This window comes from Gymnoscopelus braueri, assembly GCF_963280865.1.
Source record: "Gymnoscopelus braueri genome assembly, chromosome: 17".
In the NCBI taxonomy this organism is placed as follows: domain Eukaryota; kingdom Metazoa; phylum Chordata; class Actinopteri; order Myctophiformes; family Myctophidae; genus Gymnoscopelus; species Gymnoscopelus braueri.
This window is the reverse complement of record NC_137617.1, coordinates 25,567,132-25,575,347: the sequence shown is the minus strand read 5'-3', so window position 1 is coordinate 25,575,347 and position 8,216 is coordinate 25,567,132. Positions and strand designations below refer to the sequence as shown.

Below are 8,216 nucleotides of genomic sequence, written 5' to 3'. Positions count from 1 at the left end.
CACACAGAAGATTCATCACTCTGTGTTCATTATAGATGAAGGCAGGCAACAAAAAAAAAGGTGACTGGTCGTCACAGTACCACCGGTGTCATATTTCAGCCACGCTGGACCCCTTCCAAACCATTGTGCTCAAGGCCACATCCAAACATTTCTCATTACACTGGTGCACCACAACCTTGGTCACCGGTGGCCTGGCATTGACAGAGGCCATTTGTTAGCTTTACGATTTCATCGCACTGTGGTCTAATCATTTGTACTTGTCTCGGTGGGAGTGGGAGGCTGCACCTTGCCCAAATTTACTTGTGTATTTGACTCTGTATCGGCAGGTAGTAGCCTACTGTAGAACAGTAAGCGGCCCACTTTTTATAGACAGGGTGGGAGTGTGCTGACCAATAGAGCATGATGGATGCTGGCGGCATTAAAATGCTGAATGTGTAAAGAGAGATACGGCATGCATTGTACAGATTTATAGATTTAGCAGATGCTATATTATCCAGAGTGACTTACAAGGTGCAAGTTCCGCGCAAGTTCCATGAACGCTAGTCAACCAACAGGTGAAGAAGTGGTCGAGGAAATACAGTGCTAAGTAACTACTGTAGGAAAGCACGCAGACATCGAACCTAGCATCCCTTTAAATAACATAGCTAGCATTTAAGTACATTTATAGTCAACAGGCAGTGCAGACACATAAGCAAGTGCTACTGTTGAGGTGGAGTCTGCAGAGGTGAGTTTTCAGACTGTGGCAGAAGATGGGGAGTGAGTCTGCAGTCATGACTGACGTAGGGACAGTAGATCTGTCCATATGGACAGAACTGTGTTGTCTATTGTTCACTGTCCTGTTTCCTTGTACAATGCTTTATCTCTGTAAGTCAATACCTCAGTGTAACTAACTTATGGTCAATTTACCACTGGCTGGCACAATGTGCAGCTGCCTTGGTTAAGAGTACTGACCTCCTCTCGCTAGCACATCATGATGACTACATACAAAACATATTGCCTCATCCAGGAAGCAGTGCCACAGGTGCATAGAATAAAGACTGAATTTACAACTGCCCCAAATGCTCAGTTCAATTATCATTGAAACCCGCTCAGTGCTGGGCTTATTAAATTGATATATTTCCGACTTTTTGATAACCTGTATTAGTGATTTGCTTCCTTCTCTCTCTCTTTTATGTCCGTGCCTCTCTTTATCCTCTTACGCCTTCCTATGCCTCCTTTCTGTTGATTCATTCATGTATTCATGTATTCCTCTCTCCATAGTCTCAATCATATTCTGGCTGGTGGCACAGTGCCACTGGCCCCCGACAGGATCTTTTTTTCTTCTCCGCTGCCTCTCTCTCTTTTCTCCCAAGTTCTGTATTTTTCTATTCTTCGGAGGCCATTGATAAAAAGTACTGTAGGACGAGTTCAATGAGAGAGGAAGAAGCGCTGCACCATCCACCGAGTATAATATCTTCCACACTGGGGAGGTGGGGGCGCTTGAGAATTTAATCCAAAAATCCAAAAGAGTAACCCAAAACATCGGAGTGTATATACACAGAGACACTCAGGCTGAATAAGCAGCATCGTCGTCTGCCTCTTCCGAATGCAAAGTCTTCCTTTATTAGGAGTGAGGTGCTGGATGTTGTATCATAGGGATCCAACCCACCGTTATTGCACTTTTAATAAGGAATGGCTTTCGTACCACACCTATTAGAAACTGTCCTGATGCATATTCAGTACAGAGGAGGCTGCACAGCCTTGAGGTCACATTCAATGCCTCTGCTGAAGTATAAGCAAATGTATGACAACTTAAATTGGTCATCACCTCAAGCCAGGAGACATTTTCATAGGTTGCTTTTTGTTTTAAAATGTATTTACTTTAATTATCCAATATATTTAAAACAGCTATTAGTTCCATTTACTACTCTAAATTCTGTCTTAGACATACTTAACAACCTTATTTTATTGTGCCCAAAATATCTAAAGAAATTGGGAGACCTGCTTAACAGTTCAAAGCACCGCCAGACTGGAACAAGCGTTTCATTTAGATCAATTACTTAATTTAATATTTAAGACTTGAGACTTCTTTGCTCGCTGACCTGAAACCCACCTGTACTTGTTTCTGAGTGTTAATTTTATTTTATAAGCTGTTCTTATTTTGGTTAAACGTTTGCTTTAATGCTTTAATACTTTAATTATTTATTATTGTTGTTATTATTATTATTAATATGATTATTATTACAATTATTATTTGTTTATTTTCTTATGGTGTTTTATTTCAGATGATACTGGTAACAGATTAGTGTAGAGTAGTGTGGTTTGAGTTGATGGGAGAGCCCCTATGTGTATGTCCCCTTCCCCTATGTGTATGTTCCCTATGTGTATGTCCTTGTTGATGTAGTTAAGTTGATTGTTATGTTTGTTGACATGTTCGATTTATTGTTATGGTTTGTGTGTTTTGCTTGAGGACCCCCTTGAAAACGAGAAGATGCATCTCAAAGGGCTTATCCTCTAAACTTTCTAAATAACTGTTCACACACAACACACTGAACAGAGAAAAGCATGAAAGAAAATGCTTTTTTTTGCAATAATAGTAGTAGTAATATTCTATTAATTCCTGATAACTTCATTGGCCTCCTGACATTTGGTGCATTTCGTGCTTATCGGTCCAGCGATTCGCGATTTCTACTCCGGATACACAGACACAAAAACAGACCCTATGGCTTGCCTCCTACAGAGCCACACCATAAAAACATTACTGTATGTCTCGAAAGACCAGAGTGACACTTTGCATCAAAGTGTGTCCTCTAGGGCGAGACAGCCTGAAGCAACCTTCACTACTAACACCACCAGCAAGGACCTAGCGCTACATTGCTTTACTATGAACAAAGCTAAAAAGATGGGTAACCTTCCATATCTTGTCTTTTGAAAGTCGTGGCCATAGGCTACAAATCCCTGTGATAAGCACATACTAGGTAGAGAGACAGACGGACAGTGTGTGTGTGTGTGTGTGTGTGTGTGTGTGTGTGTGTGTGTGTGTGTGTGTGTGTGTGTGTGTGTGTGTGTGTGTGTGTGTGTGTGTGTGTGTGTGTGTGTGTGTGTGTGTGTGTGTGTGTGTGTGTGTGTGTGTCTGGGCAGTTGCAGACATATATTTGGCTGCCCTAAGGATAAACATCAGACTCTGTCTTCAGCTGGAGAATGATCCTCTTCTCTCTGGTTTCTCACACTCATATTTTCTTTTGCTATCCACCACCCTCCTGCTACACAGTGACAACCCTGCATCTTGACTCCAGCCTACCATATGAATTTCAATTGAGCACACATTATTGTATGAATATTCTAATTATCCGCGGTCGTAATCCGAAGTCAACAGGCCTACAGTGACAGCTGTCTTGCGTCACAAGGGATATAAAAAGATTACCACAAATGGTGTGGAAGCATGAGCACATTGTTGTTGTTGTTGTTTTTTTGCTTTTTTTTCTTTCATACTAATGAGAAGTTATGGAAATGACCAGCATAACAGTGTGCTTGGTGATAATGTCCTTGATGATCTTGTTGTTTGTCACTTCGCACAAGTCACATGTGACTTTTTTAGGGGTCTAAGCAGCGTAGCTGCTGGAACAGTATTGTATCTGTTAGGCAACATATTCAGTCCAACCGAATCTATCCATATAAGCCAGAAGCCACTCTCATAACAATCATTACAAAATGTACTGACACATACCCTGAAGGTTTCATGCAAAGTAACCACACATGGATGGGCCTGCATGGCGCAATGTTGGCTTCAAATCAATTTCTCCAAACATCACCAAACCTTTTTTTAATTAAGCTGTTGAAATATGTCACCAACATGTTTTTGAAATGACAAAAAGGGGGTGTTGATATTGCTCAAAAAATATAATAGCCTGGAACAAATTAGATGAATGAGTGTCTGTCCAAGCATGATAAATCTTTAATACAGGTGTCAAAAACTGTCAAAAGGTCGAGACCCCACACAGCTTCCAACTTGTAACAGGCAGCCCATGTTGGCTTGAACCCCCAAACTGCTGCATTGAGACAATTATCAGCTTACATGGCATTGGAATTGTGCTGACAACGTGAAGCGACGCGACCCAGCATTGGGTAAAAATCCCAGGTCGGACATAAATCTTACAAATTGCAGCTTTAATGACAACAAACTTATCAACCAATCTACAGTACAAAGTTTTTTTTTGTTATTTTTTTGCCAGATATTTTACCTTATAGCTCCAGCCTCCACTACTTAGTTTAGTTTAGTATAGTTTAGTTTATTTCAGTTCATTTTGTGGTAACATAGTTAAAAAGGTAATACAAAAAAGAAAATGTATCTTTGGCTACACAGCATGGCTTCAAAAGGAGCGGAACACTGCTGTAAAAATAACCTGCATCTCCTCTCTGTGCACATCCACTATTCTATACCTCATAAAATGGTTCACACGGCTGCACAGACCACAGACACCCTGTAATTACAATCAGGGACATGGTTCATCTGCTGAAAGGGCTTTTTCTCTGCTCCACAAGGTACAGAATGTACAGCACCCATTTGGGAACAACAAAAAAACTGAATGAAACCACCAGAGAGGACATTGAGATTAGGAGTCACCCCTAATATCATGTCCTCTCTGGTTATTTTCTATGGTTATTTTAACTGTTGCACCCCGGATACAACAGTTAAGGCGGTTACACACCGGCGAATATGCGAATATACGCAAAATTCGGACTCGTTCCGAATAATTAAAAGACGTTTTTTTCGCTCCGCGAAACTGATGTGTAAGCTTGCATTGACTTTATAAGGTTTTTTAAAAAAGTATTTATTCGCATGAAGAATTCGCCCCGGTGTGTAAGGACCTTTACTCTTATAAACACATAATCAATTATAATAAGAAAATAATAGTTTTTCTATAGAATACATAAAACAGTAGATCTACAAGCTCATTGTGAGATGGTAGATTGGCTATTTTCACTATTTGTACTGTTGTATGACAAAGTATAAAACAGAGCTTAAGTGGTTAATCAGACTAATCGATTTAGATCATTATAAAAAAAATCCCCCATAGGGGTCAATGGCCAGGTGGCTTGGAATGACACTGCACCCAGATGGAGATGCCTGACGCTGTACAGTACTGACATCATATAGATGACATCACAATATAATATAAATAGAGACAGTTTCTCAGAACAGGTGAAACAGACATTTCAGCGTGGAAGTGTGTCAAGGTAGCTATTAATAGTCCTGTTAATTTTCAAATTAGAACAGATATAAACAGAAGCAGACGTGGACCAGTTCAGACAGCAGAGGTCAAAACCAAACCAGGATGAATGGTAAATGGCTGAAACGCTATGCCTTTCTCTTAGGCATAGTGTTTCTCTTAGGAATCCTATTCCTACTGAATGGGCCCTCTGGATGGCGCCCAGTGACCGACCTGGGCCCAGTGCCACGGGTACCACAAGAATACAATGATGACCTGGCGGTCTGCTCTGCCATCGTCAACGGAGAGAGATGGTGGGTAAGAAAGATGAGATTGATCAGCTTATGGGGTCTAAGCAGAGGCTCTCAGAGGAGTCATACCTTAGCATGACAAAGGACTGTAAAGCTTACGTGGACAAAAGAGGGTTCATCACAGAGCCGCTCAGCGAGGAAGAGAGGGACTTTCCCATTGCCTACTCCATGGTGATTCACGCAGATGTCGAGATGTTTGAAAGACTCCTGCGTGCCGTATACAACCCTCAGAACGTCTACTGTGTGCACGTGGACAAGAAATCCCCGGAGATATTCCATAAAGCTGTGAGTGCAATCGTTTCCTGTTTCCCTAACGTCTTCATAGCGAGCAAATTAGAAAGAGTGGTTTACGCATCCTGGTCAAGAGTGGGTCAATGTCATCACGCAATGATATCACAACATCATTATTACATCAGATGTAATTGTCCTTTTAAATGTCGTTATTGTATTTTCTAACACAACACCATGCAGCAACTTATCGAAATAAATTGCCCTGCTTTCTAACAACCTTTCTGTAAATTAGTTGCACTGATTCACAGTGGTGCTGGTGTGTGAAATGTTTCACTGGACGATACATCTGAAAGGACATCATAATTACAGCCCAGATGCTGTGGTAGTCGGACACAAGGTGTACTCATTTGAAGGAAACTATTACAATAACAGTGTTCAAATGGAAGTCCATATCTTTAACACAGTGTCTCTACGCTGGAGGAAGTTGCCCCCATGGACAAATGGAAGAGGAGAAGGTCACCCTGATGTTCCCTCCAGGCGCCGGGGCCACACAGCTGTACTTATAGCAGATTGCGTCTACATCTGGGGAGGGCATCCTTACTGCAACCTGCTCTATGGATTTGATGTCGAATCCCACAGATGGTTCAAGCCCGAGATTTCTGGAACCGTTCCAGAGGCGAGGTTCTACCACACAGCCTGTGTCTTGGAGAAGGTCATGTATATCTATGGAGGAACCAAGGACCAGACTGGAAGCACTAATGACATGTACAAGTTGGACACCACCACAATGGTCTGGGCTTTAATTAACACCAGAGGAACTCACCCACCTGTTTCACATTGTCACTCTGCCACCGTCATCGGGACAAAGATGTTTGTATTTGGGGGCTATGGGGACGAGGGAGTCGCATTAGTCTACAACATCAGAGTGTTTGACACAGAGACCAACAACTGGCTGAACACATCTCCTGCACAGCCTCTCCCAGAAGGACGCTGTGGTCATTCAGCCTTTTCCTACAATGGAGAGCTGTACATATATGGTGGCTACAACGGGAAATACTTAAATGATGTGTGGAAATTCGGCCCAGTGACCTTTACCTGGAATAAGGTTGAACTCAAGGGAAACGGCCCTTCTCAGACGTTTTATATGTGCTGTTGCATGGTGGGAGATCGTATCATACTCTTTGGAGACATATTAAACCATTACGTCTCTGATGATCTGTACATCTTAGATTTAAGTCCAACACTGAAGACATTATGCAAGCTAGTAGTTATTCAGTACGGTGTGGAGCAGTCAGAACTCCCTCACGACATCAGGTGGGAACTGGCAGCCATGACTAAAAACCACTAGAAAGGTTCACATGCTCAGTGGAGCGCACATCTCTGCCAGGAAGTGTGACCAGTCTGGAGTTTGACTCTGTAATAGAGTGTCTTTATGTAAAAGAACAGCTACTGATTAGGAACATTATTTTCACCTGCGGATTTAGCGGATTTAAGCGGATTTAAACTGTTTCGAAGACCTTGTGAATTCTCCGGTTCAGTGGAGGTACCTGCTCAACACTTGCGGCGCAGACCTCCCCATCAAGACCAATGCAGAAATGGTTCAGGCACTGAAGAGGCTCAATGGAAAGAACAGTATGGAGTCTGAGGAAGTGATAGACCGTAAGAAGGCCCGCTGGCAGTACGCCTGGCAAGTCACCGATACTGATCATACTCATATCGATACTATCGCCAATACGGGAATCAGGAAAACACCCCCACCAATCCCCATGTTCTCAGGCAGCGCTTACTTTGTTCTCACTAGAGACTTTGTAAAACACGTGCTGGAGAACAAAGAGATTCAGGAGTTTATGGAGTGGAATCGCAACACCTATTCCCCTGATGAACATCAGTCTGAACAGGATGAGCTCTGTACCAGGGTCACTGCCTGCGCATAGGATGTACCACCTGTCTGACATGAATGCCATCGTTCGCCTGATGCATTGGAGTGGTCATGCTGGTGATGTAACAGAAGGCGCCGCGTACCCTCCATGCACTTCGACGGTTAGAAGAGATTTATGTGTATATGGAACTGGTGATCTCCAGTGGATATTTCAACAGCATCACCTCATGGCGAACAAGTTTGATCCAGAAGTTGATGACAATGCTATTAGATGTATCGAGTCAATTCTCCGTTTGAAAGCATTGCATAAATTATAGTTGGAATTTAGTGGCTTTGCAAAATTCTTAAAGGATCTACACCAGTGGCGTACCCACTGTAGAGGCAGGACAGGCGGTCGCCTGCCCAACTAAGACCTCGCCTCCCCTAGAAAACCCAAATAACCCGAAAATTTGTCATTGCGTGTAATTATTCCTTTTTTTTTTTGCTTAATGTCCTCAAAGTCACGCGTCCAACAAGCTTTGAACTGAGCAGATTGGACCTTTCGTTCCAGAGATAATGGCCAAAACATCTTGAAAACGGCCACTTTCGCCGGTTTTCGATCGCCGA

At 42.5% G+C, this 8,216-nt stretch overlaps 1 pseudogene across 1 annotated transcript; it reads left to right on the top strand.

Annotated features, from left to right (window-relative positions):
• The first annotated feature begins 5,500 nt into the window (after positions 1 to 5,500).
• LOC308105060 (beta-1,3-galactosyl-O-glycosyl-glycoprotein beta-1,6-N-acetylglucosaminyltransferase 3-like) lies at positions 5,501 to 7,927 on the top strand (annotated as a pseudogene). Its single transcript has 2 exons — positions 5,501 to 5,876; positions 7,226 to 7,927. The product of its transcript is annotated as a beta-1,3-galactosyl-O-glycosyl-glycoprotein beta-1,6-N-acetylglucosaminyltransferase 3-like (transcript).
• Positions 7,928 to 8,216: the final 289 nt, after the last annotated feature.